Source organism: Hemiscyllium ocellatum, chromosome 15 (genome assembly GCF_020745735.1).
Source record: "Hemiscyllium ocellatum isolate sHemOce1 chromosome 15, sHemOce1.pat.X.cur, whole genome shotgun sequence".
NCBI lineage: Eukaryota > Metazoa > Chordata > Chondrichthyes > Orectolobiformes > Hemiscylliidae > Hemiscyllium > Hemiscyllium ocellatum.
Genome location: NC_083415.1, coordinates 43,635,382 through 43,648,047, shown reverse-complemented (window position 1 = coordinate 43,648,047; position 12,666 = coordinate 43,635,382). Strand labels below are relative to the sequence as shown.

General features: G+C 38.1%; 1 protein-coding gene across 1 annotated transcript in view; it reads left to right on the top strand.

The window, feature by feature from the left end:
• Positions 1 to 12,666, top strand: part of ptprt (protein tyrosine phosphatase receptor type T) — a 1,408,195-nt gene that overhangs the window by 708,995 nt on the left and 686,534 nt on the right. The gene's annotated exons all lie outside the window — the stretch shown is intronic.

Below are 12,666 nucleotides of genomic sequence, written 5' to 3'. Positions count from 1 at the left end.
TCCAACTGAACTAACCACCAAAACAGATCTAATTATTTTTCTAATCAATCTGTTTAGGGATTTTATTGCATACCTCTAGAGTAGGTGGAACTTGAATTCAGTTCTCCTGGTTCTGAGATAGGACACTACCATTGCATCAGAAGATCCTTTAACAAATTGAATTATAATTTTTTTAAAATTGAGATTTAACCTACTTTTCTAATCAACATGTTTAGAGATATTATTACACAAAATTTAATTGAGTTTTTTTTAAAAAATAACAAAGAGGATTGATGAGGGCAGAATAGTGGATGTGATCTATATTGACTTCAGTAAGGCGTTTGGCAAGGTTCCTCATGGTAGACTGTGAGCAACGTTAGATCACATGAATAAAGGGCAAACTAGCCATTTGGATACAGATCTTGCTCGATGGTAGAAGATAAAAAAAAGTGGTGGAGGATTGTTTTTCAGACTAGAGGCCAGTGACCAGTGGAGTGCCACAAGGATTGGTGTTGGGTCCACTGTTTTTTGTCATCTATATAAATAATTTGGATGTGAATATAGGTGGTATTGTTAGTAAGTTTGCAGATGACACCAAAATTGGTGTTGTAGTGGACAGCAATAAATGTTACCTCAGAGTACAATAGGATCTTAATAGATGGGCCAATGGGCTGAGAAGTGGCAGATGGAGTTTAATTTAGATAAATGTGAGCTGCTGCATTTTGAAAAGGCAATTCATACATTTATACATTTAATGGTCAGGTCCCAGGGAATGTTGTTGAACAAAGACACCTTAGAGTGCAGGTTCATAGTTCCTTGAAACTGGAGTCCCAGTTATACAGGATGATGAAGAAGGTGTTTGGTCAGAGCATTGAGTATAAGAGTAGGGTGGTCACGTTGTGGCTGGACAGGACATTGGTTAGGCCATTTTTAGAATATTCTGGTCTCCCTCCTATCGGAAGGATGTTGTGAAGCTTGAAAGGATTCAGAAAAGATTTACAAGGATGGTGCCAGGGGTAGAGTGTTTGAGCTATGGGAAGAGGCTGAATAGGCTGGGACTGTTTTTCCTTTTAGAGGCTTACAAAATCATGAGGGGCATGAATAGGGTAAATAGACAAGGTCTGGAGTTACATATAGGCCAGACCAGGTGATGATTTGAGTCTTCCCTTCCATAAAGGACATCAGCAAACCAGATATGTTATCATTACAATCAACATGGCATCATGGTTACACGCAGACTAGCTTACAATTTGATATTTATTAATTGAATCAGAATTTTATCATCTGCCTTGGATGGGTTCGAGGAGAAAGTGAGGACTGCAGATGCTGGAGATCAGAGCTGAAAATGTGTTGCTGGAAAAGCGTAGCAGGTCAGGCAGCATCCAAGGAGCAGGAGAGTTGACGTTTCGGGCATAGCCCTTCAGATGATAAAATTCCGATTCAATTAATAAATATCGAATTGTAAGCTAGCCTGCGTGTAACCATGATGCCATGTTGATTGTAGTGATAACATATCTGGTTTGCTGATGTCCTTTATGGAAGGGAAGACTCAAATCATCACCTGGTCTGGCCTATATGTAACTCCAGACCTTATCTATTTACCCTATTCATGCCCCGCATGATTTCGTAAGCCTCTAAAAGGTCAGCCCTCAGCCTCTGATGCACCAGGAAAAACAGGAAGAAGGGCTCATGCCCGAAACGTCGACTCTCCTGCTCCTTGGATGCTGCCTGACCTGCGCTTTTCCACTAACACATTTTCAGCTTGGATGGGTTCAAGCCAACTTGAACCACTCAGTGGCTCTGCCTTGCAACTCTGGCAACAATACTACTGCCACCGGCTCTCTCTATAGTAATAAGAAGGGCTTTGGGACATAATTTTGAAAGGAATTGGAAATAAGTTGAACAACACAAGTATAAAAGTCAGAGCAAAGAGAAAATAACTGATTGCCAGTCGTTCAGCTGGTAGCTCTCCTTCCTTTGAGTTGGCGGCTTACTTGTCTGATTTCTGGGGCAAAGCAGTTACGTTATGAAATGTTGTACAGGCTGGGTTTAAAACCATAGAAGTTTTGAAGAATGAAAGATGACCAGAATGAAATGGAGAACCTAAGGATTCTTTGACAGGGTAGATGATGAGAGGATGTTTCCCTTTTGTGGGGTAGTTGAAAAGTAAGATTATAGTTTATATTTAAAGGTCTCCAACCTAAGACTGAGAAAAGTAGGCATACTTTTCTCTCCTGACTTCATTGGTTTGTGGAATACTCTTCCCTAGAGAGCTGCACAGGATATGTCATTAAATATATTCAGCATTGAGATTTTCGATCAGACAGAGAGTGAAGTATAATGGAGAGGTCAGACAAGCTGATCGGATTGAAAGTGGACCAGGTTTCAGGGCCCAAATGGCCTACTCCTAATGTTGTTGTGTTGTGTATTGAAGGTTGTAAGCGCAAAATGCAGTTGATAATTCAATACCGAGGCAGTGCTGATCTGTCACATGAGAGGCTTTTTTGGATGAAGTACTAGAACAAGGCTTTGTTTGACCTTTTAGATAGAAGCAAAAGATCACATTATTTTGAAGAAGCGTAGCAATGTTATCTTTGCTGTCCTGGTCCATACTTATCGTATATTCAACACATACCAAACAATTATCTGATGATAGTCGCATTGCTGTTTGGAGGAGCTTAGCATGTACAAATTCAAGGAATCTCAGAAGTATTAAGGCAGATTGGAAGGCATTATATCTGTAGCAGTTCTGTAGTGGGCATTTTGACTGCCTTTCCTTCATCTTTTTGCACATTGTTTCTATAACTGGCTGCTGCATTTCTCACATCTTAAAGTGACTACCGTTCAAAATAAACTTGATATTTGGGAAACACAGTGATCACGAGAGATGCTAGATAAATGCAAGATTTACAATGGATTTTTTGTTTTCTGAACATGATTACAAGTCATACCAGCTTTACTTTGACAGCTATTTCAACACATTTGTCGACCATATTATGTATGTATGATAGTAAAGAGCATTTCCTGACCATTCCAGCCTTTGTTTGGGGGCAGCATGGTGGCTTAGTGTTTCGTAATGCTGCCACACAGTCCCAGGGATCTGGGTTTGATTTCACCCTTAGGTGACTGCCTGTGTGGACTTTGCACAACCTCCCCATGTCTGTGTGGATTGCTCCAGGTGCTCCGGTTTCCTTCCACAATCGAAAGATGTACAGGTTAGGTAAATTGGCCATGATAAATTGCCCATGGTGTTCAGAGATGTGTGGGTGAGGTGCATTAGTCAGGGGTAAATGTAGAATAATAGGGTAGAGGAATTTGTCTGGGTGGGTTATACTTCAGAGGTTCAGTGTGAACTTGATAGGCCTAATGGCCTGTTTCATCATTGAATGGATTCTATGATATTAATAACTTCATGGCATTGCATGTATTTGGTAATCAATTGCTACTTACTTTAACAAAAACAGGTGTAATCACAAATCTTTGCTTAATGAAGGCTGTTGACAACAGGTATCATAGAGGAAAGCCTTTGTCATAATTGCAAAATATAGAAAGAAATGAAGGCATGAAAATTCACTCTGAATTTTATATTGATAGTTTGGGATGGTTACACATACTGCAAAACTGTTTTGTTATTTTTATTTATAATAATGATTTTTCTGTGGAATTTTATTTTCATTAAGTAGAATTTCTGGAAATTTGCCAATAGCTACACAACCAACATCCAGATCATTAATGTAGATCGTTGGGAAAAAGAACAATCTAAAATCACCCATGAGACTCGAATATTGGCCAAAAATGCATGCGGTAGCACACCAGAAATGAATGTCTCTGTCTTTGGGAATACAATTATCCCATTATTCAAGCCAAGATGTCACAGAATTCAACCTATTCTTTAAAGCAACATATTGTGGTGCACATGATAAAGTCCTCAATGAAAACCTTGCTATGTTTTACCTGTCATTATTAGCTAGCATGGGGGAAGAAAAGTTGAATGGTCATCAGTTTCAGAAAAAAAAGCATCTCATGGATAAGAGAAACTAGGAGAGGGAATTGAGTGAAATGGAAGAGAAGGCAAGAAGTGGCCATGGAAATGTGAGGAAAGGAAAAAAACCTGGTGAGGTAAATGATAATAATTTCATAGGAAATACAAGAGGGCTCGAGCAAGGACCAAAGTTCTCAAAGGAAAAGATTTTAGTGAAATAATGAAAGAACTTGATAATATTTTCAAAATAATATTGCACACAGTCTCTTTTTACATTTTCTTTAAGGTACATTGCAGTATATCTTTTCAAACTCTTACATTATGCACAAAGAAAAAGCAAAGTTTAAATAATAAATTTATGGTGGTCTGTTGTCTATGAGAAGAAAATTCCAGGGGAAAAAAATACATTTGTTGTCTATTTTAACAGTAAGAAGAAACAATGGAGCAGCTTGTAGTTAAACATGACCATAAAAAGGTACAAGGACTGGTAACTAGAATGTTGGAAGTCAGAGGAAGGATAGAATGCGAGAAGCTGAACAAGTAAAGAATAGCAATAACAAGCTCAGAAGAAGAAAAACAAAGGGGACATGGAATTCCAAAACATTTTACAATTGTTAATGAAAAATCACAATCCTCCCAATAAATCATAACATCAAAGGCACAACTTCATGTACAAAGTCTCCACTTGATGCATCTTATTTAAAATTGAAAAATTATAATATAGTTACGGATTAATAAATGTTGCCATTCACAATTCTATCAGTTAATTTCAGAAAGAGTTCTGCACTCAAATTTTTCACCTGCAAGATAGGCAACCTTAAAATCCATATAATGACAATGCAAGTGCTCAAGCAAATAATGTAACCTCCCAGGCAGGAAGTTATTTCATTGTAAATTAATTAGACTTTTTGACCGCGGTTCAGTGCACACAGTTCTTACTGATTTAAACTCAGAAGATTTTAATCCAAGTTACTTCTTTAATTGGAATTTGAACAATGCTCAAAGACCATAGCAGGATTGTCTATTAACATTTTGAATGCTGAAAATGGTTTTGTGGCTTCAAATGCCTCAGCTGTTTTATCATATGAGATGATTCCTGTGAAACTTTCATGTTAACCATTGCAATACAGGTAGATAGGACTATATAAAATTGTTGAATAAATGTTTTCTGATTTATTGGAAACATATTGTTCTTGTTTTAAATTTCATGCTATTGGCCGAAGAAGGTTAAAAAAAGCCTTCTTCCCAAGCCAAAGCGCCTTGCAATTCTACAGAAGAAACAACCTATTTGATCTATTGAATCAGTGGTAGGATTTTTCACCATACAGCCACCTAGTTTAATTGACATTTTCTGTTCAGTCCCCAGCCCCTCTAATATTCCTATTTCTCTTGTTACTAATTTGCTTTTAAAAGCTTTCAAATGCACTCACTTGGTGATGGATAAATCTACATTCTAATCATGTTCTATATAAAGAAAGCTTTCTAATCTGCCCTTTAACGTTTTGTGTGATTATCTTGAAGTTTTTCCCTAGTTACTGTCATTCTGACTGTAGAAACAATTTATAACTCATTGGACTTACGGTAGCTAAGTTCTCGTAACCTTGAAGAACTCTAATAGTTTTCCCTGTAACCTCAAATCTAATCGGGAGAAAAAAAATCCTATTTACATTAAATAACAACCTCCTGTGAAAGACAACAATTCAGCAACTATTGCCTACGACTACCCTACTGGAAAATCAGAGGCATGCACAGAATTAAAGAGAAAGTTTCCAAAAATATTCTGGAATGGAAACACTCAGAATATTTCATTTCAGAGCACATCTTTCCCATTGATTGCTGCTGAGAAGTTAGGACAGGTTCAATTTGCACAGTTATTGGTCTCTGCCTCATTCAGTCCTTGTTTTCTATTTTGTGTTTTTAAATAAATCTGAGTTCAAGGATGTAATAAAATAAGTATTGATTGCAGATTTTGGACTTTAATGGTGGTACATTAGGAGAACTGTTTACCACTGCAGTCAATATTTTTATATTACAATGCAGAAATATTGCCACTTCCCTTGTAGGATTAATGAAGATTTTCTATGCAGCAGTACAGGCGTCATTTTCTGACAGTGTGCTTCAAAATTCATTTTATTAAACTCTAATCATATTGCAAAAACAGGTACGTTTAATGTCAGTAGGATTCAAAGGTGTTGAATCCGTTGTGGATTATAATAATTTTCAATGTATATATCCGGCTGAAGTTTCCACCAGAGGCAATGCTGCTTTGATTGGCACAATAAACTGGATCACTAATTTTTCATTTGAAATAAAATAATTTTAAGAAAATACAAGGGAATTGTATTATACTTTCTCAAATGGCAGCTGTGACAGTGAGTTTCAGATGGCAATGAAGATCTCAGTAAAACCAAATCATGCCCTCTTCTGACATCCATGTGCACATAACTGGTGATTTGGAAATACTTGACAGTATTTCCCTCCCTAACTGAGATGTGCTGAGGCCAGCTGTGGCAATGTGACCATCATCCAAACTGAGACCAGTGAATTTAGCACAGGTCATTCTTTTTTGGGGGGATGGGGAGGTGCGGTGGAGGGGAGGGGGTGGAAATCAATATAATTGAAGGGGATAATTGATAATGAGAAGGAGAGAAGATTTAGGAGAGCTATCAACAAACAGACTTTGTAAATGAAAATAGAAGTAGGGAAGTGGGAGAATTATCAGAGGGATTTCCAGCAGGTTAGGATTGAACCTGAGATCTTTCTACCCATGGTTTCATTATTCAAATCCTTTTGGAGCTCTGTTATATTTCTCAATATTGAAAAGTCATAGTAAAAGAGTATTGTTGACAATACCACTGAACAGAAAAGAGAGAAGTTCTCACTTTCTCCTAAATCAATGTTAATGTCAATTTATTGCAAATTGCAGATTGTATGAGAGAGGAAATATTTGCCAGACACTTTGAATTCAATGCCCAAGATGATTGCAATGAAATTCATTTATTGTATTCAGAACAAATTCAGACACATACATTTGTCTTTAACTAGCAACCATACTGACAATATTATTCCGCATTCCCTTGAGAGATAGGCAACTGTCATAGATCCTTCCAATCCAAACTGTCTGTACAAAGAGTTTTTTCGACTTCCTCTCACAGCTGTTGTTGATGATTCTTTGTGATATGACAAGTGGCGCATCAACAAAGACCACAGAAATGCAATGCCCCAGACCATCCAGTTACCAGATAGTCAAATACCTAATGTATCCTGAAACTACATGCTCAGACAGCTGAGAAGTCCCATAGAACCGACACTTTAGGGACCTGCCCGGGAGGTTTACATTTCCAATATGTAATTCTATAGCACCATGCATAATTGTCTCCAACTTTGGGTTCAAAAATCTGAGAGGGTTCCTACTGACCTACCTGGACAGTTAGCCAGGAATGTTTAGACATATTAAAACCAGTCAAACTCCTGAGTAAGTATTTAACTGACTCTGCCCTAACCCATCCTTCAATTCCCAACCCATCTGACCACATCCCAAACCTCAGAAACACACCTGGCCATTCCATACTGCTAAAGCATCTTTCTGACATCCCCAGTCGTGACACTTAAAGATACATGTAACTCTCCTTCAATACCAGCTATCCCCTTTGCTCCATGACCCCCTCTGACCTCCCTCATCTCAAGTCCTTTGAGCTTCCTTGACTCCAACTCCCCAAACTGCTCCAATCACTGAGTCTTCCCAACCTGATCTCACTCTATGTCACCACCTTGGTGACCCTGACACCCAAACCAGCTGCCAGCGTCCTCCCTACCTACTTACCTGCGTATGTACACACACACTGACACTAACACTGAAGAAGTTCCAGGATAATTACTTGGTCATTAATGACGTAAAAAGGAGTCATGTCTTCTACATAGGTAACTCTCGCTTGCTACGGAAAGGGATTCCTGCACTAATTAAGTTTGAAAGGATCCTGTATTGCTCAGAAAACAGTGAAACATATGTAGGTATTTTTCTTCAGTGATCAGCTTCAGAAAAAGGGCTTCTGCTAAAGACTGGAAGGTTTGGGCTGGTATGTCCTTCAAAATACCAGATTCAGTGTATTTATCATGCACTGCTATTGCCTCACTTGTCTCAAGACTACTTTGGATTTTTCATTTCTGTGGATGTCAAAAGTTGGTGGAGAAGGACAAATCCTACAACCTGCACCTTCACCATAAGCCAAAGAGTAGTTGGCTAAATTGTACTAGAACTGTAGAAATTATACAGCACAGAAGTGGGGCATTCAGTCCATCTGTGACACATTAAAACCGAAAAGATTCTAGGGCCAAGGAACTTCAACCATTTTTTTTTGCTTATATTACAAATCTAAAGGATATTTTAAGGGGAAAAAAGAACTCAACAATGCTAAACATTTTATTCTTGCGTTGCGTTTCTAAGCACAGAATTGCCACTCATGCTAGTTTGGCAAGTTCAATTTACTTCAAAATCACAAACAGCTTTACTTAACAGATCACCTGTGCTTATCAATAAATATGCTCATCCTCAATATAGTGAAGTGTTGCTTGGACTCCTCAGCATGCTCAGTCCTTAATGCAGGGAGACAACACTTACCATGTGTGATTCAGCCATTTTAACTCCACATTCATGTGCATAAGACTGGGGTACCTCAATGGCTAACAAACATTTGCATATTACCTGGTAATATTGTGCAATAACATCACATTAACCATAAATAATCTCTAATATTATTAGAGGTGACACCTCAGAAAGTAACCATGTTCAATCAAAATTGTGGAATTTGATCAAAACTCAGCATTCATTAAAAAAAAATGACATATCTACTTGTTCCAGATTTTTTGTGTGTTACTTTAAAATTATACAGAATATGGGTGACTATTTTAACTGAATATCAATTGCAGGTTTCATATTGGGTAATTGTCCAGCTTTACAATATGTCATATTCTTCTGGCTGTAGAATTTGACTACCAAATTCAGGGGACAACCATTTGTATGATGGAGTGAATGCTGAATGTTATTAATTAAACAAAACTGTTTTTCTTGTTATCTCGAATGAGACATAACTGTTATTTAAGGCTGGCAGTTAATTGGAATTATGTGTCATGCCAACTTTAGTTATGCATTGACAATTAACACAGCTTAAAATAAATGTATTTACTTGATTCAATCATATAAATATAATATATATAAAAATAGGAATAATCACCTATGTATATACACAGGAATAACCACTATTCTGCAGAAATATTTCTACAGTAAAACCCTTTTTGACTATGATTAAACACCTCTTCTGCTGACCTTGGCATTTAATTAACTCGATAGCCTTCCTTGCCTGTATGTGTCTGACAGGTGGGAGTTATTACTTAATTAATTTCTAGTTATCTTAACTGGTTCAAGATATCTTGACATATTTTGAGAAGGCCATTTGAAGGGAACAGTCCATGCACATGGTTTTTCCTGTATTTATTCAGTTCTAAATCTTTCATATGTGCTTTGTCCAAAAGCAGCTTGTTAGCTTTTTATCTGTTGATACTTCATCTTGAGCCACTCTCTTGTCAGTTTTTGTCATTGCCTTCCATTCGTAAGAGCACATGCCAGATCTACTACATCTGGAACAGGAATCAGATCCATACTGTTGGTATGAATTTCAATCACATGCGAACTATCTAACCAATTGAGTTAACTGCTGCCTACAATTTTAATAAGGAAGCAATACTAATAATGTGCACAGATCTTAATTTTGTACATTGAGGATAAATGCTTTGAAAATTGTCTATGGATTTCTTTGCATTTGATTTGCGATTCTCCAGATTTTGCTGTTCTGATTTGGTTGAAACTGGTTCACTGGTCACTGGCCCTATCTAGTAAACCATCACATAGAGCATTACAAAATGACAGAAATCAAAAATATTAGAGATTGACAATAAATTCAGTCGCAGAAAATAAGCCTACATTAAGATCTGGCTACCAGTCACAGTGGAGGACGATCCAATAATGTGTGATGGCACTGTGCCTTTAAGAGAGATTTGTTCTGTGATGTCTCTCTTGCAGAGAGTTATTACCAGTGGTACAAGAATGTCTGCTTCATAAGCAGTGAGTAAACAGCTTTGAACTCCCTGAGTGTTTTTCTTAAATTAGATAAAATAAACATGAGTAGGTAAAGTCAGGCTCACACACTCCCAGGGTTTTAGTTTTACTTTCAGTTTAAATTGGGATTTGAAGCTGCTACATACAGGTCTCGCTCTCTCGCTGTCTTGCTTTCTCACTCTGTCTTTCTCTCTCTCTCTCTCTCTCTCTCTCCCTCCCCCACCCCACTGCAGCAAATTACTTGAATTCTCTCTCTGATGCGATAGTGTTTCTTTTGGTGTTCCTTTCTCCTGGACTGGAGAGAGCACATGAGAAAATCTGTTTTGCTGAATTTGCCTTTGCCAAGGATATGTTTACAGGATACTGTTATATTGGAAACAATTATGAATAGTGGTTTATATATATATGTTATTTTATTAAGTATTTCAAGAGTTAAAGTTACTCCAATTCTTCTGTAAGAATAAAGTATTTTGCTTAAAGCCCAGTAGTAGACAAACTGAAACCACATCTGGAACACAACATTTCACACTTGATTTTAAAAAAGAGAAAAGTTAGGGTGCAGACTATCTCCTTGATACATTTTGAGGGGTTTGGACCTGTCCATAGTAAATGCAGCAGTCTCCATCTTGAAGCCAGCTGTCTAAGCATTCAGCCAAAATGTCTGCATAACCATCTTTGACTCCCTCCTCTGCTCAGGCTCTCAAATGGCCACCATTCCAGGTGAGAACACAAGAAACATGACACCAGTGCTCTGAAACTCTCCTTGAAATGCAGCAGCATTGACATTAACGAATGGAAGGAACTTGCTTTCAATCATTAGAAATCGCAATGACCTGTCCATCAAACTGCAACATGCTCCATGAGTCCAAACATCTTAAATGATGAAGCGGAGCAGCCACAGGAAAAGAAATCCTGCATTCTGGATCCCATCACCTGCTGGGACATTGTGTCACATGCTGCTATAGACCTGTGGGTTAAGAATCAGCTTGCTTCATCACTTGAAGATCCACAGTCAAAGTTCATGACTGATGTTATCCTTGAATTGATGCATAGCCAACAGTTATGATAATTAGCAATCACTAAATTATCTTGTGTAATCTTGATAGACTACACCAGAATGTTCATTTCTCAGCGAAAGCAATTGCACATTCTTTTATCTTGACTATTGGTAACAGCTGTAATTGCAGGTATTCTGTACTTTCCTCTTGCTCAGCTTTCTGTACCCTCAGGCTGTCACTGAGGTTCACAAATGTCCAACATTTGATATGGCATGTTGCCTGTACAATGTACAGTTCTGTGGTCTTTTCCCAGGGGAAAGCAAAATGCTTTGAAAATAAGTGCTGTTAGATTGCTTCAACTGGAAATGATTTAGTCTATTTCAGTATTCTTTGAATGGATAGTCCATTTGTTCAAAATAATTATTTTGAAGCAGTTGGAAGTCATGTGTTATCGCTGATTTTTTCCTCTAATTAATATGTTACAGAATTTTGGGAAAAGGCCCATACTCAAATTGTCTCAGTCAGAAAAGAAATAACATTGAATGTTTTAGTTTTGCACTCAGTAAGGCTAGTGTGCCTATTTCTGGTTGCAGCATAGAGCTGTGGATCATGTGGTTACCTTTAAATTTGTCAGTACTGCCTCAGTTGATCTGCCGCTGAAACATTTCTTCATAGCTTCGTCACTTCAATTATTCCAATGCTATTCAGCCATTCTTTCAGCCTCCATCTTTATAAATGTCAGCTCATCCAAAATGCTGCAGTTTTGGCCTACCCTAAATAAGACCCACAACTACATCACTCCTGTCCTTGTGAACGCAATCATTTGGCAAATCCTCTGATGACACATTTAAAATTGTCATCTTCTTGTTTAAATCCTCAAAGGTTTAATCTTCCTTATCTTAATAACATTATTCAGTCCGACAATTACAACCTGAACCCACAGTTCTGAGTGTGGACTCCTCCCTTTATATCTTCTGTGATGCCTTTCCCTCAATCCACTTAGACACTGTGCTGCGGAATTTATTTTCGTAAACATCCTCTGTGTTTCCATCATCCTGTGTGCTTTTAATGCACCCGCAGCACCCCTCCCCCCCCCCCCAACACCCCAAGCTCCAATCTTTTACCAACATTTTGATTATTCCTGGTAATTTTTGCTTTGGCATTGCCTTCATTTCTCTCTGTGTCGCTTATATTCAAGAAGGAAGGAACTGGCCAAAGGGTGAAGAATTTACACTCAAAATCAAGATCGTAGCGGTGGAGTAAAAAGCATCTGGATTATTGAGCCTGGATCTCATCCACTCCACCCGTTTTCCTTTTCTGTCTCCCTTTCTCTCCTTCTTTTCTCAGTTTTGTTTTTAGTGTTTAGTTTCTTACCCTTTGGAGGCCGTGGAGGCAGTGGTGACAGAGAATGGCAGCGGCTGGGAACCAACGTGTGCCCAGATGGTGGTAGTAGTGAGGCAGCAGACAGCAGTGAAGGATGGTGGTAGCATTGAGGCCATATGACATAGGAGCAGAAGTTAGACCATTCAGCCCATCAAGTCTGCACCACTATTCAATCATGGCTGATAAGTTTCTCAACTCTATTCTCCTGCTTG